We start from the raw sequence: 27,382 nt of genomic DNA, 5'->3' as shown, positions 1-27,382 counted from the left end.
ATGCTGTTGAAAAAGAGTGAAGGCACGCTGGTATCACTCTGAATAAATTGCAGCAGACAAAAAAAAATCTGTACCCTTATCCCTTATATTCAAATAAGCATGCCTTCTCTGGTTTTCAAATGAACACCATTCTAAATTATCGAGATCCAGAGCCTGACCACTGAATCACCAGGGTAGCATACACAGGGGGAAAGGCAGCCAACATCATCAAAGACCCATTGCACCCTGGTAGTGGCCTCCTACAGCCTCTTCCGTCAGGCAGGAGATACAGAAGCCTGAACACATGCATGAGCAGGTTCAGGAACAGCTTCTTACTGGCCGTTGTTAGACTGATGAATGGACTCTACCCTCAAATAACACTGATCTTGTGATCATAAATCTCACCTTGCGCATGCCCTGTGCTTCTGTCTAAGTCTTTTTGATCTGTACATCCTTTGCTTAGTACTATCTGTCTGTACTGCTCATAAACAAAGCTTTTCACTATATTTTGGTACATGTGACAATCAATCAATCAATCAATCACCACTCTGTAAGGTCTGGTGTGAGGGGATGGGAGGGGGTAAAATGTACCCTCCTGAATGCTACCATAACAGTGAAGACTCCCAATGAAGATTCAATGGGAAAAATTGCAGCAAGCCTCAGGGACAAGACCATATGGCAACCCAAGAAGACCCTACAGGAGATCCACCATGACCTTTGAGACCCACCTTCATGGGAGAGAGCCAGCCCTACGTCAGAAAGCTCATCTCAAACAGCCTTGCAGGTAAAATCCTTTTTTCAGGTGGATAGCACTAGATAGAGAGTAAATATTGTGGGAATTTGGGGAATGCTGACATGGTGTTTCAATGAGGAATGTTTTAATAATAAAATTGATTAGAGCCACATTTTAAATTCTATGTCTCTATTTCTGCCCCAATGACAAGATCACTTGGGTGAAGTATTTTTAATGCATAAGCTGGTCAAAGTGTTCACATCATGGCCAACAAAGTGATTCAAATATCTAGGAGGAGTGAGGACATTGAATGAATCATCCCTGTGCTGCTGTTAACAAATACACATTGAAAGACAAAAAAGTATACAATTTAGTTATGACAATGTCACAGTTTTGACAATCACCATGTTCATCAGTCCCTCTTGAAATAAATCAGCAAATAATATGTGTGTGCTGGGGGATACTTGTAATTCTGTCAATAGATGCTCTACGCTTTGCCAGCCTTTCTATTTCTGATTAAGAAAGAAAGAAAGGACAAGAACTGTCTTGCATTCCTATGGCATCTCTTCAAACATCATGACATCTGAAAGCCCTTTAAAGCCAATAAAATATTTTTAGAAGCGTCATCACTGTTGGAGGAAATGGAGTAGCAAGACTATACCCAACAGATTCCTGCAGGCAGCAATGAAATAATGACCAGATTATCTATTGTTATTGATGTTGATTGAGCGATAAATATTGACCAGAAGACTAGGGATGTTTCCCCGATCTCTCGTAAGTAATGCAATGCGATCTTTACTTATACATGGCATAACAGCTAGATCTTCAGTTTAACATCTTATCCAATAGACAGCACTGCCAACAGTACAACACAATTAGTCAGTATTATTGTGCTCAATCCTCTGGCAGACAGCTTGTACCTATAATGTTCTGGTACTGAGGCAAGATTACTTCCCTCTAAGTGACCAAATACTAACCATCAGGGCAACAACAGTACTAAAACATTCAACAGCCACTGCCTCAGCACCTGCTAGTTGGACTATTTATGGAGGACCACCATCAAGCCACTCCCTCTGCCTCGCATTTTACACTTTCCTTCAGCAATAGGTGTAAAAAGCAGACCTGTGAATGAATGAGTGAAGGTGAGGTATTCATCTGACGGATGCAATGCATTCAGTGAGTTTGACTATCAGATATATATGTCACAGGTCATACGGGATTGGGGTTCATTTCAATGATGGAAGGATAAATGGAAGTGCGATGAACTATGTAAAAGGGTAATGGTTGCATATTGCTGAAGGCTGAGGGAAAGTGAGGAGTGTACTTCACTAGACAGAGCAAATGCTTAAAGCACAGAATGTGGTTGAAATTGAAAATGTATTCATGGTTCCTAATTGGGTAAGTCACAAAATAGTTATCCTAAATTGTATATAAGTGCTGAGCCCAGTGTTCCTTCTGCTCACCTCCTCAGCCACCTCCCACTATTTGGTGAGAGTCGCAAATTTCCTTCTCACTTTGCTCCTCCTTCTTGACTCCACTGTGTTTGCATTAATTTCTGACCCTAGTGTCAGTGAGATAGAAAGGTCAGGTTTTAATGATTTAGAATTTTATGAACAATTCTTCATAATCCTGCTACCTCGTGCCGTCTCCTTCGTTGCACAGGAGTAAGAAATGAAGACTAGAGCACAGCAATGACCTGATTTGTGACACAACTTAGAATTTTTTAGCATTTGCTGTCAAGTAAAAAATGTGAAGGATGGCTTTTTCAATGCATTTTTCAAATCCATTCAAAAGTGTATTTTTCAATTGTTCCAACCAGACGATTAAAAAAATGCAGCCTCCCTCATTATTTCTGACAATGGTTTGCAACAATCAAAGATGTAAAAGGGTAATTATATGATTCTGCAATCACAGGCCATGTTCTGAATACTAAAATAAGGCTCCCTGGCAGATTTTACAGTTATATTGCATGTGGCTACTTTTAATTTTGGTGATAGTAGAGAGCAGGTGATATCAGTCTGCCTGTCTATTGTACACCTCTCCTAGTTCCCCCTTCTATACAAAGATTGATTAGCTGATATGAATCACAAGGGGTTTAATTTGATAACTCCTACCTTATACAAACAGCAAAAGTTAAAATTTCCCTGTTGCATTAACAAATATCTGCCTCTTCTTTTTCCTTGCTGATACTGAAGAACTGTTTTATAATTCCAAGTTTAGTGGGGCTTTTTTGATCTGGATTTAGTTTTATGCCAGAATGCTCTATGGAACATGTAATGAGCCAATTAGTGTTTGTGTGTGTTTGTGTTTATTTTTTTAATTACCATTGGTTATTAAGGAGGAATAATAACAGAAAACTTTCAGCAATAATGTGATTTTACATCACAGTGTAGCACATGGCAAGCATAGAAAGTAAGGTTTGTTAAAAGTTAGTGCCAACTTAAATGAGACAGTGATAACATGATCATTTCTCTCTTTTGTGTGACCAGTACCACAATAATTTCTCCTAATCTCTCTGACCTTTCTACTCCGAATAGTAAGGCACAGCAAACGTTCAACTTGACAACTGGTGATATTTTGCTTCATAATAATTGGCACTAAAGTACAGTCACATGATTTCTTGTCAAAATTTTGATGGTCGGTGTTAAAACATAGATAATGCAAACTGCTTTCCAACCATTTTATGAGTCCACTGCGTTTCTCTGAGGGTCAGAAGGTTACACTGAAAAGCCAAGAAGGACTAATTTTCCCAGGCACAGTTTCCAAATTCAGGGCTTTAACCTTCAATTCTAGCCTGCTCACCCCTCATCTATTAAACCATGGCTGTTGCCAAAGTTAAGTACCAGCAGATTTTACAGTGAAGCCTCTGTACGTTGACAAATACAATTTTCGTCTAGTTTCATGCAAATGTACCAGTGGTGGACAAATAAGATTTTTGATGAAAGCATTCTTCTATGTACAGACAAAAACCTTAATATTAACCCAATCACTAAAGTGTCAGTGAATATAATATATGTATATGACAGGGACTGTAATCAAAATCTGTAGAATCTATTCTTTGTTATAGAAACCAGTGTGAACATGTCTTCAAGGCAGAGATTGATAAATTCTTGACCTCACAAGGAATCAAGGGCTACGGGGAGAGTGCAGGGAAGTGGAGTTGAAATGCCCATCAGCCATGATTAAGTGGCAGAGTGGACTGGATGGGCTGAATGGCCTTACTTCCACTCCTATGTCTCATGGTCTTATGGTCTTATAGCCTCAGAGATAATAGGAACTGCAGATGCTGGAGAATCCGAGATAACAAGGTGTAGAGCTTGATGAACACTGCAGGCCAAGCAGCATCCGAGGAGCAGAAAAGCTGATGTTTCGGGCCTAGATTTTGAAACCTACGCTCGGTTCGCAATAAACAACTGCACCTCCCAGTCACAAACCATTTCAACTCCCCCTTCCATTCATCAGACGACATGTCCATCCTGGGCCTCCTGCAGTGCCACAACATTGCCACCTGAAGATTGCAAGAACAGCAACTCATATTCTGCTTGGGAACCCTGCAGCCCAATGGTATCCATGTGGATTTCACAAGCTTCAAAATCACCCCTCCTCCCACCGCATCCCAAAACTAGCCCAGCTCATCTCCACCTCCCTAACCTGTTCTTCCTCTCACCTATCCCCCCTCCCACATCAAGCCGCACCCCCATTTCCTACCTATTAACCTCATCCTGCCCTCTTGACCTGTCCGCCCTTCCTGGACTGACTTATCTCCTCCCTACCTCCCCATCTACAGTCACCTTTACTGGCTCCATCCCCGCCTCTTTGACTTGCATGTCTCCTCTCCACCTATCTTCTCCTCCATCCATCTTCGATCCGCCTCCCCCTCTCTCCCTATTTATTTCAGAACGCCCATCCCCTCCCCCATTTCTGATGAAGGGTCTAGGCCAGAAATGTCAGCCTTCCTGAACATAGCCTCATCAGATTCAAGTACAAATATCATTGAAGGCAAAAGCCCACGTCATGGTAGCACATCACGGGTATTATTTACTGAACATAGTACATACCATATGGTTCTGGAAGTCTTAATTTAGTTGTTTTTTTATCCCCATATCCTTCTCAGCATTCCAATTGTATTGCATGGACTGCAAATAGGCCCTTCCCTGGTTACTTTTGTTTATTTGTTAATATGAAGTGGACTTCAGAGCCTCCTTCAGAATTAATTACCCATTATTATTCTTCGTACAGAGTGTCTTGCTAGGGCCATTTCAGAGGGCAGTTCTGAGTCAACCACATTGCTGTGGGTCAGTAAGGAGCACAGATTTCCTTCTCTGGAGGACTTGAGTGAACCAGATGGGTTTTTATAACTGGTCACATTGGCCACCGTTTTAATTCCGGGATTTTTGTTTTGAATTGAATTGAATTTTTGCCACCTACAATGATGGAATTTGAAGTCTGTGTCTCGAGGAATGGCCCAGGATTCTAGATTCTATTCCTGCACCACTACCATTCTGTCACTGCATCCTCATGAATTATATGCTCTGGGCCATCACCAGGTTTTAGGTGTATAAAACAATACCAGTTATACCCAGGCTCATTTAAGGTGATTTATATCCAGTGTTCTGTCTTCAGCTGGCAATAACCATGCTGTTCCACCTAATGCAGGCTGGTCTTGAGAATGTAATATTAAAGGGTACAGCATTTTCTGTCTCTAACAAAGGTAACCACAATATTGTCTTTGGAGGCAATTGGAAAAGCTAATTGGGCAAGGTGTAAAATGGGATATCAATTCATGACTGCCTCTACCTGTTCTTTACTAAGTTCATTACAACCCAATTTGACATGCATGCTCCGAGCTTACTGCATCAGCTACCAGCCGGTTTGCTGTCTACTAATGAAGGAAAGAAATGGCAATATGCAATACTTGCCAAACGAAATCCCTCCATAAAACACCCAGTGGAAGAAACCTTGTATCTGGGGGGCACAGTGAGGAAGGGTTCAAAAAGCCATGGACCCAATAGATGAGACATTCACATCAAAACCTCACCATTTACATGAACTGAAAGGGGCCACAACTGCACAGACAACTATTGACCACCTAACATCAACTTGTGATCTCCCACCTGTTTCTTTTATTCAACAGCACCACGTTGTTCAGCAAGTAAGGGAGGATTGACACAGAATAAAAAGGATGCGGCTTTGGAAGGCTGAGGTTGCCTGGCACAGCCCTGACAGCAGCAGTTAAGGATGTTCATTACAGACCTGCAGCACAACAATAATTGACGTTCACGACACAGATGATGTTAAGTGGGGCAATTATATCATGATTTTGATACACTCGATGCAGAATCCTGCAATGTCCCCAGTTGGTGCCAGAATTTGCCTTTTCTAATGTCTGGTTCAAGTAGGAACTTTCATCAGCAACTTCAGAACAGATTACATTCAATGGCCCTCCACTGTCAATCGCACAGCGCTGGTCTTCTTCACGAGATGCTCCACAGTTGGCAGGGAGGCAATGGCCTAGCGGTATTATTGCTGGACTGTTAATCATGAGACCAAGATAGTGTTCTGGGGACCTGGGTTCAATCCTGCCATGGCAAATGGTAGAATTTGAATTCAATAAAATATCTGGAATTAAGAATCTAATGATGACCATGAATCCATTGATGATTGCTGGAAAAACCCATCTGGTTCACTAGTGTCTTTTAGGGAAGGAAAATGCCATCCCTACCTGGTCTGGCCAACATGTGACTCCAGACCCACAGCAATGTGGTTAACTCTGAATTGCCCTATGGGCAATAAATGCTGCCTAGCCAGCGATGCCCATATCTTGATAATGAATTTTTTAATAGTTTGTATGGGAATAGTCTTGTGCTTTCTGCAGAGTCTTCCAAAAATGTCTAATCTCTTCTCAGCATTCTTTTTGAATGATCAGTCACTTTAACAAATCTGGCTGTGAATCATTCATCTCTGCAACCCTTGAATTACCAAGTTCACAATGGTATCAGTCACATTTGAGTGAAAATGTTATTTTAAGGTTACCTTGTCGACATCCATAAAGTTACCTCTTGGTGCAGCAGTGAATTTCTCCTACAGGAGTGCAGTGATATCAGTGGAACTTGGATAAAAATATTACTGCTTTATTTGCTGACAAATGCTCTAGGACACTCATATTGAACTTAAAGGATATTTTACATGAATTTTGATTTGACAGCAGTTCCCATCTGGACATACATGCGCGTAATGTCAAACCTTTGCTTGTGTAGCTCATAAATACAGCTAAGTTGCAGCTTCAGTTGATCTTGATATTTCTTGTTCCCCATCAATTGAATATTGTGTCCATTCCTTGATCTAGTAGGTTAGGGATATTGTTATGATCACGGCTGATGTTACTACTGGACAAACCAGATCCCAGGATGTAACTTGGTTTGATGGACATATGTTTGTTTCTTTTTCATAAGTTACTTAATGTGTTAGTTAGATGCTGAGTGATATTTAAACAAGTTTACATATTTTCTTCTACGACAAAAGGACAGATGTTTATTACACAGAAGAAGAAACTGCAAAACAAAATCCAAGCTATCTAAATATAGGAAGCATTAGAAAGATCTCAAAACAGACAGCAAAACAAACCTTCACGATAACAAAATGTGAAGCTGGATGAACGCAGCAGGCCAAGCAGCATCTCAGGAGCACAAAAGCTGACGTTTTGGGCCTAGATAAAGGGTCTAGGCCCGAAACATCAGGTTTTGTGCTCCTGAGATGCTGCCTGGCCTACTGTGTTCATCCAGCTTCACACTTTGTTATCTTGGATTCTCCAGCATCTGCAGTTCCCATTATCTCTGAGCAAAACAAACTTTCAACTTGTTTTTGTCACTGACTATAACAAAGATTTAAGTCCAGAGAATTTGCACCCCGATCACAACTCCTTAATGTTCTACTTAAGTGGCTTCTTACAATTTCATTACCATGAACTGTAGAATTAATTAGGTGAGGCATTTCCAAGTTTGCTAGCATAATTTATTTTTACAAATTTGAGGGCCTAAACTCCCTCAGTTCTAAAAACCTACAGATTTCTAAACTGTCCTAACTTGGAAGATTCAAAAATGAAACCCTTCTGCTGAGATGCAGAATTAATCTTGCTCCTAAACTCAACTCTGGTGTCTTGAGAACTGATTTTTTTTTAAATTACTTAATCCTGGATTCTTCTAAACTGTAAAATAAGCATGACCTGAATTATTTACCCTACCTGTCATAAACAGGGCAAAATAATAATATTTTCATTTACATGACTGGAATCAATAGACAGCAGCTTTCTGAAAAATGTTTGATTTGGTCACTGCTCCGGAAGGTCTCCCTGACCTGCTTCAGAGGAAAGATTGCACTGAAATAACTAATACCCATGTGCCTCTATTTGAAAACCAAATTTTGGAAAAGGATCTTTCATCACAGTATGAGTTTTCATATTGGTTCTTATACTTTATAGAGTACTTGATACAGTATAGAACATAGCACATAGAACATAGAACATTACAGCACAGTACAGGCCCTTCGGCCCTCGATGTTGTGCCGACCTGTCATATCGATCTCAAGCCCATCTAACCTACACTATTCCATGTACGTCCATATGCTTATCCAATGACGACTTAAATGTACTTAAAGTTGGCGAATCTACTACCGTTACAGGCAAAGCGTTCCATTCCCTTACTACTCTCTGAGTAAAGAAACTACCTCTGACATCTGTCCTATATCTTTCACCCCTCAATTTAAAGCTATGCCCCCTGATGCTCGCCGTCACCATCCTAGGAAAACGGCCCTCCCTATCCACCCTATCTAACCCTCTGATTATTTTATAGTTTCAATTAAGTCACCTCAAAACCTTCTTCTCCCTAATGAAAACAGCCTCAAGTCCCTCAGCCTTTCCTCGTAAGACCTTCCCTCCATACCAGTCAACATCCTAGTAAATCCCCTCTGCACCCTTTCCAAAGCTTCCACATCCTTCTTATAATGCAGTGACCAGAACTGTACACAATACTCCAAGTGTGGCCGCACCAGAGTTTTGTACAGCTTCACCATAACCTCTTGGTTCCAGAACTCAATCCCTCTATTAATAAAAGCTAAAACACTGTATGCCTTCTTAACAGCCCTGTCAACCTGGGTGGCAACTTTCAAGGATCTGTGTACATGGGCACCGACATCTCTCTGCTCATCTACACTACCAAGAATCTTACCATTAGCCCTGTACTTTGCCTTCCAGTTACTCCTACCAAAGTGCATCATCTCACACTTGTCTGCATTAAACTCCATTTGCCACCTCTCAGCCCAGCTCTGCAGCTTATCTATGTCTCTCTGCAACCTACAGCATCCTTCGTCACTATCCACAACTCCATCGACCTTAGTGTTGTCTGCAAATTTACTAACACATCCTTCTACGCCCTCATCCAGGTCATTTATAAAAATGACAAACAGCAGTGGACCCAACACCGACCCTTGCGGTACACCACTAGTAACTGGTCTCCAGGATGAACATTTCCCATCAACTACCACCCTCTGTCTTCTTTCAGCATGCTAATTTCCGATCCATGCTTTGTGGTCCAAAATTAATTGCGGGAAGTACCTATAGGGAAAATGGCAATGACATACAAGTTACCTCCTTTTAAATTATGCATCTGCCTCATGTGGAAATCACTGGCAAGCTGTCAGTTATTTCCCTTTCCTAACTGCCTTTAAGATGGTTTTGAGCTGCCTTTCTGCATTCCGTGTGGCAGGAGTTCCAGGCACTAACACAGCAATAATGAAGTAACAGTGATAGGTGTTTAACAATCAGAATGGTGTGTGACAGAATCAAAACAAGGAACCAAAGCAAGGGATCTTAATCAATTGATAAGAGACAGTAGGAACTGCAGACGCTGGAGAGTCTGAGATAACAACGTGTAGAGCTGGATGAACACAGCAGACGAAGCAGCATCAGAGGAGCAGGAAAGCTGACAATTCGGGGCCTAGACTCTTCTTCAGAAATGGGGGAGGGGAAGGGGGTTCTGAAATAAATAGGGAGAGAGGGGGAGGTAGATAGTGGATGGATAAAGGAGAAGATAGGTGGAGAGCAAACAAACAGATCAAAGAGGTGGGGGTGGAGCCAGTAAAGGTGAATGTAGGTGGGGTGTTAGGGAGGGGCTAGGTCAGTCCAGGAAAGATGGACAGGTCAAAGAGGCGGGATGAGGCTAGTAGGTAGAAAATGGGGGTGGGGCTTGAAGTGGAAGGAGGTGCTAGGTGGGAGGACGGACAGATTAGGGAGGTGAGAACAAGATGGGCTGGCTTTGGGATGTGGTAGTGGGAGGGGAGATTTTGAAGCTTGTGAAATCCGCATTGAAGCAATTGGGCTGCAGGGTTCCCAAGCGGAATATGAGTTGCTGTTCTTGCAACCTTTGGGTGGCATCGTTGTGGCATTGCAGGAGGCCCAGAATGGATAAGTCATCCTAGGATTGGGAGAGGGAGTTGAAATGGTTTGCAACTGGGAGTTGCAGTCATTTGTCGCGAACCAAGTGGAGATGTTCCACAAAATGGCCCCCAAGCCTCCACTTGGTTTCCCTGATGTAGAGGAGGCCACATCAGGAACAGTGGATACAGAATACCACATTAAAAGATAGAACATAGAACATAGAACATTACAGCACAGTACAGGCCCTTCGGCCCTCGATGTTGTGCCAATCTGTCATGCCGATCTCAAGCCCATCCAACCTACACTATTCCATGTACGTCCATATGCTTGCCCAATGATGACTTAAATGTACTTAAAGTTGGCGAATCTACTACCGTTGCAGGTAAAGTGTTCCATTCCCTTATTACTCTCTGAGTAAAGAAACTACCTCTGACATCTGTCCTATATCTTTAGCCCATTAGCCCTGTACTTTGCCTTCCAGTTACTCCTACCAAAGTGCATCATCTCACACTTGTCTGCATTAAACTCCATTTGCCACCTCTCAGTCCAGCTCTGCAGCTTATCTATGTCTCTCTGCAACCTACAGCATCCTTCGCCACTATCCACAACTCCATCGACCTTAATGTTGTCTGCAAATTTACTAACACATCCTTCTACGCCCTCATCCAGGTCATTTATAAAAATGACAAACAGCAGTGGACCCAACACCGACCCTTGAGGTACACCACTAGTAACTGGTCTCCAGGATGAACATTTCCCATCAACTACCACCCTCTGTCTTCTTTCAGCAAGCCAATTTCCAACCCAAACTGCTATATCTCCTACAATTCCATTCCTCCGCATTTTGTACAATTGCCGGTAAACATCTGTTTGATGTAGAAGGGCTTCTTAGGGCCTTAGGAGGTGTACACTAGATAGCTGTGGGAGTTGGTAGGCTTGAAATGGATATCGGTTTCCAGGTAGTTGCCAGAGATGGAAAAAGAGAGAGAGGTCCAAGAATTACAGAGGGGTATTGGAGATGTTCCAGGTGAATTTAAGGTTGGGGTGGAAGGTGTTAGTGAAATGGATGAACTGTTCAAGCTCCTCGTGGGAGCACATTTGGCACCGATACAGTCGTCAATGTAATGGAGGAAGAGATGGGATTTAGGACCAGGGTAGCTTTGGAAGAGGGATTGTTCCATGTATCCTACAAAGAGGCTGGCATAGCTTGAGCCCATGCAGTACCCATGGCCACCCCCTTTGTCTGTAGGAAGTGGGAGGAATGGAAGAAGAAGTTGTTAAGTGGGAGGATGAGTTCAGCTAAGCAGATGTGTGTCAGTGGAGGGGGACTGGTCGGGCCTGTGGGAGAGGAAGAAGCGGAGTGCTGTTAGGCCATCTGCATGGGGAATGTAAGTGTATAGGGACTAGATGCCCAAGGTAAAGATGAGGTGTTGGGGACCAGGGAATCGGAATTTTTGGAGGAGGTGGAGGGCGTGCATGGTGTAGGTGAGGAGTTGTTGGACCAAGAGGGAGAAAATGGAGTTGAGATAAGTAGAGATGAGTTTGGTGGGGCAGGAGCAGGCGGAGAAAATGTGTCAACCAGGGCAGTTAGGTTTGTGGATTTTGGGAAGCAGATAGATACGGGCGGTGTGGGGTTAGGGAACGATGAGGTTGGAGGCTGTGGGTGGGAGGTCACCTGAAGTGATAAGGTTGTGGATCGTTTGGGAGATGATGTTTTGGTGGTCGGGGGTGGGTCATGTTCAAGGGGGCAGTATGGGAAGGTGTCAGAGAGCTGGCGTCTGTCCTCGGCGATGTAGAGATCAGTGTGCCATACTACAACAGCACCTCCCTTGTCTGCAGGTTTTATGGTGTGGTTGGGATTCGAGCAGAGGGCTGCACATTCTGCGGAGAAGAGGTTGGAGTGGGTGAGAAGAGCGGAGAGGTTGAGGCGATTGATGTCTCGATGGCAGTTGGAGATTAAGAGGTCAAGGAAGGATAAAAGTCCTTGGGGTGGTGTCCAGGAGGAGGGGGTGTGTTGTAGGTGGGAGAAGGGGTCAGTAGAGGGAAGGTCAGGCTCATGATTAAGAAAGTATGTGTGGAGGCGGTGGAAAAACTGTAAAACGTCCAAGCATGAGTGGTAACTGTTGATGTTAGAGTGGAAGGGGATAAAGGTGATCTTTGTTTTGATTCCAACACTCAAACTGACTCTAAGCTATTTCTCTACAACATCTCAGTCCTTACAACAGATTACATAAACCACCTTGTCATAACAGCTGAGTTTTTTTTTCCCCAATGTCTGAACATGTCCAACAAAATGACGTATTTGGTGAGTGAGATAGATTGGCAGTATTTCTGAACTGAACATGCAGCCTGCCATTCCATTGGTCATCAAGACAAACCACACCGAAATAGGCCCTTTGGTCCAACTCATCCATGCCAGCCAGGTTTCTTAAACTAAACTCGACCCATTTGCCAGTGTTTAACCCATATCCGTCGAAACCCTTCATGTCCATGTTCCTTTTCCAAATGCTCATTAAATGCTGCAATTTTACCTGCCTCTACCACTTCCTCTGGCAGTTTGTTGTACACATGCACACCTTCTGTGTGAAAAAGGTGACCCTCAGGTCCTTCTTAAACCTTTCCCCTCTCAACTTCAGCCTATGGCCTCCAATTAGCATATCTTTCTGCTACTGTTCTCTTTGTAAAGTGGCAATGAGGTAGAAGGGGCCTCTGTCTGCTGTTTCACTGGAGGTACAAAAAAAACATTTAGATTTGTTCCATGCTTTCCTGGTCATTACAATTAAAGCAGTTGTTCTGATATTCAACAACACTGGGCCTTCCATTTACTCAGTCTGCAGCTCTACCTTGGACCACACTCTTCACAGGTACACATAAAGGGATTACAATTTTCACAGCATCTGTTTCATGAGGTCCACCAACGCAATAAGCCAAATGTTGTTGACTTTCTCACTGGCATCAATTTACAGATATTGCAACTATTCCAGCCACCTAATGTACTTTTACCTTCCCATTAAGGGTGAGGATCAGCCCTGCAAGAGTTAGATGTTGAGTTTTTTTTTAAAGGCTTTCAAATAGAAATGAAGGAAAGACTCCTTCCATTTGTAAAGCAAAAACATTTCGAAGCAATGCCACTTCAAAGTATTTATAGTATTCCATATTGTGAAAATGATTTCACCTCTTAGTGCGACTTATGGTAATTATATAGAGTACAATCATTGAAAACTTGAGTAAATTCTCTAATCCTGGTCCAGTAGTTATGAGCTGAACAACTACTTACAGCATTTCTAGAATGAATTCTCCTTCTCATAAAGAGTCTGAAACATTGATAGATCTCAGCATAGTACCCTGCAATGACTCAGAAGGTCTCTGTGCTGAGGTTAGCATTAAAGTTTTTTTTTGCATTAAGAAAGACTTAAGGCGATACTGTGCAATCGTTAAAAAAACAAATATTGCACGAAATGACAACTAATGCAGACAATTTTGCAAGAAGCTAAATATTTTTCATGGATCATTGTTTCTGCTGAAAAATAAATCACAGATTTGATGATGCATTGTGAGCAACTAACATTCTGTTTTCAACTCGGTCAGGAAGGTAAGGTCTCAGATCATTGCCAGCACCTGGGTAATTGCAAATAAAACAACTCATGATACTCAGAAGAAGAGAGAAAAGTGGAAGAACATAAAGCAGGAAAAATAGACACGATCAAATGATCCCATCAAAATATAATTCCATACCAGCCGCCTGAGTATTTCGAACTTTGTATCTCATGTCCGGCTGTAGAGGGACCCATTAGTTTGCATCCTTAGAGGAGAACAGTATCCATTCCTGCCTGCAGCACCGATATCTAGCAAAACACAGTAAATGTTTTTTTTATATACACGCTTGTCTGAACTTCAGCACTAATCTTCTGGAGGTCTGGAGGAGCAGCCTTCTGCAGTCTGATACTTCCAACCTCTCTAAAAGTAGTTGGAACATCGATGGACGATCTATAAATTCTTTTACAACCTCTGTAGGGCCACATTACAGTGTGTATGTCATAAGTGTAAGAGCTTGGAAAGTGTAGGTGCACAGAGGGAACTAGTGTTGCTGTCAATATGTCTCTGAAGGCCAGCATGAAGAGCTGCAAGCCATTGTGAAGGCTAATGGAATGATCACTTCGTTGTAAGATGATTTGGGGATAAGAATGGTGAAGGCTTACTTCAAATGTATTCAACCTTGGTTAGACTGCACCTGGAATACTTGTGTGCAGATTTGTTCTCATTATCTCAGTGAAGATATTATTGCTATAGAAAGAGTGCCATGAAGGTCCACCAGACATGTTCCCAGATAAATTTGTCCTATGAAAAGAGATTAGGGGCCTGCATTATAGAGGATTTTATTGAAGACAAGGTGATTTCATTGAAACTTACACAACACATAAAGGGGTCGTCAGATAACCTACAAGTAAGATCTTTCACCCGGTTGCTGAGTCTAGAACCAGACGACACAATTTAAAAATAAAGGGATGCCACTTAGGCCCTAGATGATAAGAATTTTATTTTGCTTTGGGGGATGTAAACTATTATAATTCGTGGCCATGTGGAATCACAGTTTTTGAATATGTAAAAGATTGACAGATTTCCGATTCCCATAGAGATGACATAGGTAAAAAGACAATGAAGTGTTCGAACAGTCATTATCTTATTAAAAGGAGAGACTGAATGGGCTGAATGTCCCTGTGTTCCTTTACACCCAAAATGCATACATTAATTCAAAATTAAGACAGGCAGGTAGGCATAAAATACACAGAGGGAAATTATTGGCAAAAAGAAGCAAATTTTTGATCTCAGAGTTCATAACCACAAAGATGGAATGAAGTTACTTTCTCATAGTACTTTTGCCAATGATATCATGGTGTTGTTGACTGTAGAAAAATGGAACATCCCCAATTCGGTAGCCACTCAGTTCAACCTGGGTCTTTATTTGAGTTAGAAGTTATTTACATTCAACGGTCATTGAATATAGAAGAGGGCAAAAAGGAACACCTGTGATATTGTTGACTTGCTCTCCGAGCTGGCTGGTTTTTGTTCAGACATTTCATCACCATATGAGGTGACATCATCAGTGAGGCTTCCAATGAAGTGATGTTATTCCACTCCACTTGGACTTTTTACTGTCTGGTCCGTTATCGTGAGTGCTGTTATTTCCAGCTTTGATCTGTATGGGTTTATATTGGGAGATCTGTATTTGCTTGGCAGCCTTCTGGACACCTGAGTGCAACTGCCTTCTGTTGTGACCAACTGCACATGAAAACAAATCCAAAGGCTTTTGCCATTCAAGTTTCCATTCTCAACATACCTGGTAGCAGTTTGTCTTACATAAATATCAAATCCAGCTTCTTCAAAAATTATATGATCTTTGCACTGCCAAAAACACCATCCCTGTTGAGTTCCCTGCACCACAGCGCCGTGTAAACTTCTATTTTCCCCATCTTCTATGTAATCTGCACACTCTGTGAAGAGTGGTGAGAAAATTTAGTGTATATAGTGCTTTAAAAAATTGTATCTAAGTTACTTTCTAATATTTCAATATACTTTGATACCAACTTGCAATAGTTTGAATGCAGATGTCAATAGAACATCAACAAATTGTCCCAGCACAGTATAAATAATGGTCTTATGGAAATTCAAAGGTGTTTGAAGAATGCATGACAGTACAGCTTCCATGAGTGTAGACTGAAGACAAGAGCACAGGCCATGTCAAGTCATTAAATCACTGGTTTTAATGGATGATGATAGACTTACTATCATAGTCTCTGAAGCAAGCAATAGTTTATTTGTCAAAATGTTCTTTGATGCAACAAACTGAAAAATGCCTTTGGCTCTGCAATAAACCATCATGGTTTTGAAATTACCCTGTGAGGTGCTGACGTAAGGCCATTTATTACATGCAGCTGACATTTCCCTCTCCTGCATTTTAGCAGGGACACTAACTCATTTAATTTAAATTGATTATTATCCATGCTAGAATAGTAGAGAGTGGAATTTCAGATGAGTTGGTGTATACTCATACATTTATATCCCATGACATTGCTTTTTAGGACTTTGACAAGCTCTTCCTTGAAATATATTGAACACTTACATATTTGTTTACTGTTAAATTAATACAATTCACATGAGTGTCAGTTTAAACTCCCATTTTAATTTTGTCCTTTTCAATTTCATTTGTTATCTTTGAGCCTGAATGGCTCATAATTGACCTACTCTTAATTTCCACAATGCCTGGCAATGTTGGTACTACAATTGCCACTTTGAGCACAAAATAGTATGTCTGATCCAGCCTACATCAGGTACCACTTTGGTGAGGAAGGTATACAGAGTGAAAAGGTCAATGATTTTAATCAGTATGAAATGCTAATTTAACAACAATGCAGCCATTTTCAGTGTTAACAATTCAAATAATGGCCTCTCTTAACCTCATACAACTGATTATGCCTCAGAATAAAGACCCCTCTCTAAAGTCACTGGATCAGTAATCCGGAGATACAGGCATAGGTTCGGGGACTTAGGCTCAAATCCCACCATAACAGCTAGAATTCAGATTCAGTGAATAAATCTGAAAAATTTAAAAGGTCTCAGTCATGGTGACCATGGAACCTTTGTCTTTTGTCATTAAGAACCTATCTGGTTCAATAATATCCTTCCAAGAAGAAACTCTGCTATTCTTACCTGGTTTGGAATACACATGCTTCCAGAGCTGCACCAATGTATTTAAATTTCAACTGGCTTGTGATAACCACTCAACTTCAAGTATATTTAGGGATGGGAAGCAAATCCTGGACTTGCCAGTGATGGTGATTAGGCAGAGTTCATGTTCTTGTCATGTGATGAGATCACACATAGTCCACCTAATGTGATGAGATCACACATAGTCTTTGGGTAAAGACAGCGAGTTTTGCACGAGTCTTTGCTGGGAGAAATATATTCTATACAAGAGTCCGAGTAATTATGCCTGACTCATAATATAGTTGTATTATTGCTATCATGCAATAAACCATCTTGTTAAATAGGAATGGTAGATCTTCTGTAAAGGCTCTATGGTGGTGTATCCTTTATCACTGATAATAGACTGCACTTGTATAAAGTGTATAAAAGGTAGGATAAGTAGCAGTAAATGAAGATTTCAACTCCTTGCAAAGACTCCCAACGTCATAGAGCCATAGAGCCCGACAGCATGGAGATAGGCCCTTCAGCCCAAACTCGTCCACGCTAAAAAAAATGTCTATCCATGTTAACCCCATTTCCCTGTACTTGGCCCATATCCTTATAAACCTTCCCTACCCATGTATTCATCCAAATGCCTTTCAAATGTTGTTAATGTACCTGCCTCAACCACTTTTACTGGCATTCTATATGCATACCACTGTCTGTGTAAAACAAGTTGCCCCTCAGGTTCCCATGAATTCTTTCCCCTCTTATCTTAAAATGATGCCCTCTAGTCCTCGACTCCCCAACCCTGGGAAAAAGGAGGCGTGCATTCACCCTATCCATGCCTCTCATGATCTTATACACTTCTATAAGATCCCTACTCAGTCTCCTTCACTCTGAAGAAAAAAAGTCCTAGCTTGTCAACATCTCCCTATATCTCAGTCCCTTGAAACTTGGCAACATCCTTGTAGATTTTTTCTGCACTATTTCCAGTGTAACAATGTTATTCCGAAAGCAAGGTGACCAAAACTGCATACATTACTCCAAGTGCAGTCTCACCAACATCCCGTACACCTGAGAAATAACTTCCCAACTTCTGTACTCAATGCCCTGACTGATGAAGGCCAGTGTGCCAAAAGCCTTCTTCAGTGCCCTGTCTACCTGTGGCTCCATCTTCAGTGAACCGTGCCCCTGAACTACAAGGTCCCTCTGTTTCTCCACAGTCCTTAAGGCCCTACCATTCACCATAAAACTCCTGCCTTGATTTGACTTTCCAAAATGCAACACGTCACACTGACCTATAATAAACTCCATTTGCCATTTTTCGGGCCCACTTCCCCAGCTGATCAAGATCCTGCTGCAATTCTGATAACCTTCTTCACTGTCCATGATACCATCTATTTTAGTGTCATCCACAAGCTTAATAATCATGCCTTGTACATCCTCATCCAAATCATTGATACAGATATCAAATAACAATGGGCCCAGCACAGACAACTAATCACAGACCTCCAATCCAACAAGCATCCTTCCACTATTACCATCAAGCCAATTCTGTATCCAATTTTCCAAGCCTCCCTAGATTCCATGTAATCAAACCTTCCAGAACAGCCTAGCATGTGGAATGTTATCAAAGGCCTTACTAAAATCCATATAGACTACGTCTACCACCCTCTGCACATCAACCATTATGGTGACTTCATCAAAGAACTCTAACAGATTTGTGAGGCATGATCTCCCATGCACAAAGCCACACTGATTATTCATAATCAAACCCTCTCTTTCCAAATACATGTATACCTTTTCCCTCAGACGCTTCTCAACTAACTTACTGACCAGGTTTTTCTTTGCAGCCCTTCTTAAATAAGGGCACAACATTTGCTTTCCTCTAATCTTCTAGGACCTTATCTGTGATAAACGACGATGCAAATATATCAGTCAGGGCCCTCGGAATTTCTTCTCAAGCCTCTAGCAGGGTTCTTGGATATATCTAATCAGGACTAGGAGATTTATTCACCTTCATACGTTCAAGTGCTTTCAACCCACCATCTCTACTGTGATATGGACTGTCCCCAAGATATCACCACTAGCTTCCCCAAGTTCCCAAGTCTTCATGTCTTTCTCTATGGTAAACACAGAGGAGAAATATTCATTGACGACCTCACCCATCTCCTACAGTTCCACACATACATGTCCACGTTGGTCCTTGAGAGTTCCTATGCTTTCTCTAATTATTCTTTATCCTTTAATATACTTAAAAAATCTCTTTGGATTCAACTTAATCATCTCAGCCAAAGCTATCATGTGCCCCCTTTGTGCCGTCCTGATCTCCATCTTCTGTAAACTCCTGTATCCCCTATGTACCTCCAGGGATTCCCTTAATTCCAGTTGCCTGTCCCTGAGCCATGCCTCCTTCTTTTTTACAGATCAAATCCTCAATGTCTCATGACACCCAGGGTTCCCTATCCCTGCCAACCTTGCCCTTCAGCCTCACAGGAACATACAGACATTGAACTCTAGCTATCACACTTTTAAAGGCCTCCCACTTGCCAGAGGTCCCTTTGCCTGCAAATAAACTACTCCTATCAACCCTTGCAAGCTCCTGTCGAATTCCATTAAAATTGGCCTCGCCCCAATTTAGGACTTGAACTTGTGGACCAGTTTTGTCCCTCTCCATAACTATTTAAAATTAATAGGGCTATGGCCACTGGTCCCAAATTGTCCCCCATGGTCACCTGTCCTGCCCTACTTCCCAGGATTAAGTCGAATGTTGCATTTTCCTGAGTAAGGCCTTCTATATACTGCTTTACAAAATTTTCTTGAACAAATTTAACACATTCCACCACATCTAAGCCCATAACACTACGGCAGTCCCAGTCTATGTTAGGAGAAATGAAAATACCGCACTATAACAACAGTATTGCTCCTGTAAGTCTCCCCAATCTCCATACACATTTGTTTCTCTAATTCCCATTGACTATTTGGGGGCCTATAGAACAATCCTAATAGCGTCGCCATCCCCTTCTTATTTTTAGCTCCACCCAAAAAGCCTCACTGGATGTTCCCTCAGTTATTTCATCGCTGACTACTGCTGTGATACTCCCCTTAATCAAAAATGCAATTCTCCCTTCCCTCTTACCTCCTCCTCTGTCCTGCCTAAAGCACCTGTGCCCTGCCACATTAAACTACCTGTCCCGACCCTCCCTTAACCATTTTTCGGGAATGGCTATAATATCCCAACCCCATGTACCTATCCATGCCCTGAGTTCATTGGCCTTACCTGCCAGCCATCTGACATTGAAACAGTTGCAATTTAATCCAGCAGACATTCCTCACTCCCTATTCTGTTCCAGCCTGATTTGTCTCTTGAACTTGCTATTTCCGATTACTGTATCTCCTTATAGTCTTGCACTTGCCTCCCTACTGTTGAAGGTCCCAGACCCCTGCCAAAATAATTTAAACCCTCCCTTGCAGCACTAGCAAAGCTGCCTGCCAGGATGTTATTTTTTTTTTATCCAGGGAGTGGGGAGTCTGTGGAATTCCCTACCACAGACAAAGGTAAGGCCAAAACATTGCAAGGTTTCAAGTGGGAACTAGATATAATGTTTATAGCTAAAGGGATCAAAGGACGTGTTGCAAGATCAGAAATGATCATATTGAATGGCAGAGCAGGCTTGAAAAGGCAGGTGATCTAGCCTTGCTCCTATTTTGTCTGTTTCCGTGGGCTCTGCGTTCAAAAGTGGTGTTGCCAATGACATAGTCAGTCATGTCTAGGGAAGGAGATTCATAGCAAACCAGAGACCATTGCAGGAAGATGGCAAAGGAGTCGGCACCCCAAAGTCTGTGTTCTGTACAGTGTCTGTATCTGTCTATAGTGTTGTTTCCCCTTAAATGTCCTTCTTCAAAGGTCCTGCAGCCCCTCCCTCACAGGTAAAGTCATTTACCCTACCCGCTCTGGTGTGATCACTGCCATTTCCTTCCCCACTGCTCACTTTTCATTTCCAGCATGATGCTCTTTGACCAATGGCTTCCAGCTTCTGCCACAACGTGCCTGTGAGACCTTTATCCCCTTTCTGGTTGGCTGCCCCATAAACCTTCACAACAACTCAGGATTTACCTAACCGCTCTGCACTGGCCTTCGCCTGTCCAACCTGTCCTCCCATATGGGTTGATCAAACCAAGTAGGATCATGCTGTGTCCACACCCTGAAGCCAGGGTATTCCCTACTCATGGATAGAATCCTCTTCTGCATGCTTTACCAACGCCTCCTTACAAGTACCTTTCCCCTTCTCCCCTACTTCACAATCATCGTTCTTTCTTTTCACAGCCTGCTGCCCCAATCCCAAAGAATAGCTTTCCATGTCTCCTTCCCACAGCAGCCCTTATAACCCCCAATATCTCCTTTGCTTTTGTTTCTCTGGATAGGCCTGATGGGCGAACTGTGGCTCACCCTCCTGAGTGTTAACCAGACAGCCAAAGACGAGGAGTGCCCAGACCCCTGGCTGATGCCTGTACATCTTCCCAGTGGCATTGGCCCTACCTCCTTGGCCTGGCCAGTGCAGACCCCACAGCACTGACTGTGACCCCATTCTCTGGCCAAAAGAAGCACAGATCCCTGACCAAGAATAACCTAAGTAGATGCCTAACATTGGTCGGTCCCCTGGCCAGGAATTGGAAGCTGCCCTTAACTCACTGCTAGGACTGACAGATGCCTCCATGGAGTTTGGAAAGACCGTTTTCTTAGAGCATTGAGAAAAAGCTGCCTGTTTGCCACATATGCAATGTGTTTACCACGTTGCTGACACATGCTGTAGGTGTGAGATGAATGTAGCACTTTATCATACAGCAAGATATTTGTCTCCTTGTCTGAGGACTACTGACCAGAAAGGCAAGCTGCTTGGTTTTGTAACTGTTCAAATTGATTCGGCACAGCAAGACATGGCATGGCATGAATACTGCGATTGTGCAGGTCGGCACTAAAAATGAGCAGCCCTGAGATGCAGCCTGGTCCAATCCAGAAGCTGGATTCCTGTTCCCATGCATGAAGTGACCATGCAGCAGCCTTTCAACTCCATCTAATATAATAAAATGTGAGGCTGGATGAACACAGCAGGCCCAGCAGCATCTCAGGAGCACAAAAGCTGACGTTTCGGGCCTAGACCCTTCATCAGAGAGGGGGATGGGGAGAGGGAACTTCAATAAATAGGGAGAGAGGGGGAGGCGGACCGAAGATGGAGAGTAAAGAAGATAGGTGGAGAGGAGAGTATAGGTGGGGAGGTAGGGAGGGGATAGGTCAGTCCAGGGAAGACGGACAGGTCAAGGAGGTGGGATGAGGTTAGTAGGTAGATGGGGGTGCGGCTTGGGGTGGGAGGAAGGGATGGGTGAGAGGAAGAACCGGTTAGGGAGGCAGAGACAGGTTGGACTGGTTTTAGGATGCAGAGGGTGGGGGGGAAGAGCTGGGCTGGTTGTGTGGTGCAGTGGGGGGAGGGGACGAACTGGACTGGTTTAGGGATGCAGTAGGGGAAGGGGAGATTTTGAAACTGGTGAAGTCCACATTGATACCATTAGGCTGCAGGGTTCCCAGGCGGAATATGAGTTGCTGTTCCTGCAACCTTCGAGTGGCATCATTGTGGCAGTGCAGGAGGCCCATGATGGACATGTCATCTAAAGAATGGGAGGGGGAGTGGAAATGGTTTGCGACTGGGAGGTGCAGTTGTTTGTTGCGAACTGAGCGGAGGTGTTCTGCAAAGTGGTCCCTAAGCCTCTGCTTGGTTTCCCCAATGTAGAGGAAGCCGCACCGGGTACAGTGGATGCAGTATACCACATTGGCAGATGTGCAGGTGAACCTCTGCTTAATGTGGAATGTCATCTTGGGGCCTGGGATAGGGGTGAGGGAGGAGGTGTGGGGGCAAGTGTAGCATTTCCTGCGGTTGGAGGGGAAGGTGCCGGGTGTGGTTGGGTTGGAGGGCAGTGTGGAGCGAACAAGGGAGTCACGGAGAGAGTGGTCTCTCCGGAAAGCAGACAGGGGTGGGGATGGAAAAATGGCTTGGGTGGTGGGGTCAGATTGTAGATGGCGGAAGTGTCGGAGGATGATGTGTTGTATCCGGAGGTTGGTAGGGTGGTGTGTGAGAACGAGGGGGATCCTCTTGGGGCGGTTGTGGCGGGGGCGGGGTGTGAGGGATGTGTTGCGGGAAATACGGGAGACGCGCTCATTGGCGTTCTCGATCACTGTGGGGGGAAAGTTGCGGTCCTTAAAGAACTTGGACATCTGGGATGTGCGGGAGTGGAATGTCTTATCGTGGGAGCAGATGCGGCGGAGGCGGAGGAATTGGGAATAGGGGATGGAATTTTTGCAGGAGGGTGGGTGGGAGGAGGTGTATTCTAGGTAGCTGTGGGAGTCAGTGGGCTTGAAATGGACATCAGTTACAAGCTGATTGCCTGAGATGGAGACTGAGAGGTCCAGGAAGGTGAGGGATGTGCTGGAGATGGCCCAGGTGAACTGAAGGTTGGGGTGGGAGGTGTTGGTGAAGTGGATGAACTGTTTGAGCTCCTCTGAGGAGCAAGAGGCGGCGCCCATACAGTCATCAATGTACCGGAGGAAGAGGTGGGGTTTGGGGCCTGTGTAGGTGCGGAAGAGGGACTGTTCCACGTAGCCTACAAAGAGGCAGGCATAGCTGGGGCCCATGCGGGTGCCCATGGCCACCCCCTTAGCCTGTAGGAAGTGGGAGGAGTCAAAAGAGAAGTTGTTGAGTGTGAGGACGAGTTCAGCTAGGCGGAGCAGAGTGTCGGTGGAGGGGGACTGGTCGGGCCTGTGGGACAGGAAGAAACGGAGGGCCTTGAGGCCATCTCCATGCAGAATGCAGGTGTACAGGGACCGGACATCCATGGTGAATATGAGGTGTTGGGGGCCAGGGAATTGGAAGTCCTGGAGGAGGCAGAGGGCGTGGGTGGTGTCACGGACGTAGGTGGGGAGTTCCTGGACCAAAGGGGAGAAAATGGAGTCCAGATAGGTGGAGATGAGTTCGGTGGGGCAGGAGCAGGGTGAGACGATGGGTCGACCAGGGCAGGCAGGTTTGTGGATTTTGGGAAGGAGATAGAAACGGGCCGTGCGGGGTTGGGGAACAATGAGGTTGGAGGCTGTGGGTGGGAGGTCTCCTGAGGTGATGGGGTCGTGAATGGTGTTGGAGATGATGGTTTGGTGCTCGGGTGTGGGGTCATGATCGAGGGGGCGGTAGGAGGTGGTGTCGGAGAGTTGGCGTCTGGCCTCGGCGATGTAGAGGTCAGTGCGCCATACTACCACTGCGCCACCCTTGTCCCACCACCCAAGACATTTTTCCATCCCCACCCCTGTCTGCTTTCCGGAGAGACCACTTTCTCCATGACTCCCTTGTTCGCTCCACACTGCCCTCCAACCCCACCACACCCGGCACCTTCCCCTCCAACCGCAGGAAATGCTACACTTGCCCCCACACCTCCTCCCTCACCCCTATCCCAGGCCCCAAGATGACATTCCACATTAAGCAGAGGTTCACCTGCACATCTGCCAATGTGGTATACTGCATCCACTGTACCCGGTGCGGCTTCCTCTACATTGGGGAAACCAAGCGGAGGCTTGGGGACCGCTTTGCAGAACACCTCCGCTCAGTTCGCAACAAACAACTGCACCTCCCAGTCGCAAACCATTTCCACTCCCCCTCCCATTCTCTAGATGACATGTCCATCATGGGCCTCCTGCACTGCCACAATGATGCCACCCGACGGTTGCAGGAACAGCAACTCATATTCCGCCTGGGAACCCTGCAGCCTAATGGTATCAATGTGGACTTCACCAGTTTCAAAATCTCCCCTTCCCCTACTGCATCCCTAAACCAGCCCAGTTCGTCCCCTCCCCCCACTGCACCACACAACCAGCCCAGCTCTTCCCCCCCATCCACTGCATCCCAAAACCAGTCCAACCTGTCTCTGCCTCCCTAACCGGTTCTTCCTCTCACCCATCCCTTCCTCCCACCCCAAGCCGCACCCCCATCTACCTACTAACCTCATCCCACCTCCTTGACCTGTCCGTCTTCCCTGGACTGACCTATCCCCTCCCTACCTCCCCACCTATACTCTCTCCACCTATCTTCTTTACTCTCCATCTTCGGTCCGCCTCCCCCTCTCTCCCTATTTATTCCAGTTCCCTCTCCCCATCCCCCTCTCTGATGAAGGGTCTAGGCCCGAAACGTCAGCTTTTGTGCTCCTGAGATGCTGCTTGGCCTGCTGTGTTCATCCAGCCTCACATTTTATTATCTTGGAATTCTCCAGCATCTGCAGTTCCCATTATCTCTTTCAACTCCATCTGCTAGTTTTACCCAAACACAACTGGCCCATCAGAATATGTGTGACCTAACAAATCTCAGCTAAGCTGTAGTTAGGATAATCCAGACTTTGTCTACAGTCAACAAGCTCTTAGACAAATTGTCCAAAAGTTGACTTATTTTTTAACTAAACTGGATGCCAATGGCAGGTTCTGTCAGGTGTCATTAGATAAACAATCAAATACAGTTACTAACTTTATCACTCCATTTGGGAGATTTTGTTTTGATGAACTGTCATTCAGGATTGCCTCAGATCCAGAAATCCTCCAATGTTCAACATATTAGACTTCTTTACAAATGACATAATGATACACAGAGTGATGGCTGATGAATACAACCAGAGAGTTTTAAAAAGCCTACAAGTCTAACCCTCAACAGAAACTGTGAATTTTCCAAGAACTCTCTTCAGTTCTTGGGGTGGGTGTGTGCTATTTTCCCTGGAGCATCACAGGCTGAAGAGTGACCTTATAGAAGTTTATAAAAGTATGACGGGTGTGGATAAGATAAACAAAGTCTTTTCCCTGAGTTTGGGGAGTCCAAAGCTAGAGGGTGTAGGTTTAAGGTGAGAGGAGAGTTAAAAGGAACCTTGGGGGCAAGCTTTTTCACCCAGGGGTTGGCGTGTTTATGGAATGAGTTACCAGAGGAAGTGGTGGAGGCTGATACAATTACAACATTTAAAAGGCATTTGGACGTGTATATTAATAGGAAGCATTTGAAGGGATCTGAGACAAATGCTGGCAAATGGGATTAGATTTATCTAGGATATCTGGTCGGCATGGACGAGCTAGACCAAAGAATCTGTTTCCATGTTGTACATCTCTCTGGCATATTGTCAACAAAGATGGGATAAAGCCAATCTCACAGAAAACACTGATAAGCAGTTTCCCACTCTAAAATCAATGCAAAGGTTTCTACGCATTGTGAACGTGTGGGCAAAATCTTGGCCTCATTCAGTAAAGATGGAATGTTGCCTTGGATGTTGCCTGGGATTGAGCATTTTGGCAATGAAGCACGGCTGGATAAGTTCAGGCTGGTTTCTTTGGAGCAGAGAAGTTCGAGGGGAGATCTAATAAAGATGTTTTACATTTTTAGGGGCATGGATATGGTGAATAGAAAGCAGCTGTTCCCCTTAGTTGAAGGGTCAATAACAAGAGACCATAGTTTTAAAGTGGAAAGCAGGAGGTTTAGAGAGGATTTAAGGAAACATTGTTTTTTCCCAGGGATGATGGAGTGTGCAATGTGCTTCCTGGGAGCTTAGTTGAGATAGGAAAACTCTCAACCTTTAAAAATAACTGGGATGAACACTTGAAATGTGATCAAATTCAAGGCTATGGGCCTAGTGCTGGAAAGTGGGACTTGTGTAGGTAGTAGTATATTTTTGGTGTTATAGACATGATGGACCAAAGGGTTTCTTCAGTATCCTATGATTCTATGAAGACTCAAGAAGATACATCATGAGGTTGTTTTCCAAACGATCAAGGACACACTGATGTTTACAAATGTTCTGTCCCACTACAATCCATCCTTTATAAATATCATCGCTGCAGGCAGTTCTGCTATGAGCATAGGAGCAGCACTGTTTCTGGAGGAATAAGATTAATGTCAGAATTATACTTCCAGAGCATTGTCAGATAGGGAAATGAATTATGCAGCCTCAAGAGTAGATGGCTTCCTTGGTCACATGGTAGCGCAAGACATCTTCAGACTATATACTTGGTCTGAAAGTGTTTATAGTGATAGGCATTGGTTTTCCTGTTATGAGAGAGAAAATTGGCAAGCATGTTTCAAAAGATACAAAGACTCCTCCTCCAACCTCTGAAATTCATTGAAGGGAAATTGCAAACAAAGGTGGACATGCTCTCCAGAAAAACAATTGACAGGATTACAATGAATTTTTTGGTGAGATTGAATCTTTTACTCAGGTTATAATAAAGTCGTCTCACCCAACAACTGAAAACATACTCAGCCCAATGTGACAGGAACAAAAGAATAATGAGAGTGTGCTGTCACATATCGCTTTATAGGTTGGCCAGATCAATAGCCCAGTGGGTTAGCCATGAAGACCTCTATTGAAAATCGACAATATTACAGAATTATTGACTTGCTTGTGTTTGATGGATGGCTGATTGATTGTTTTACCTTATTACAACAAAGCTGGAACAAAGTACAGTGGGTACTGGAAATCCAAAACAATCT

The sequence above is a fragment of the Stegostoma tigrinum genome, chromosome 1 (assembly GCF_030684315.1).
Source record: "Stegostoma tigrinum isolate sSteTig4 chromosome 1, sSteTig4.hap1, whole genome shotgun sequence".
NCBI lineage: Eukaryota > Metazoa > Chordata > Chondrichthyes > Orectolobiformes > Stegostomatidae > Stegostoma > Stegostoma tigrinum.
Note: the sequence above shows the minus strand (reverse complement) of the source record.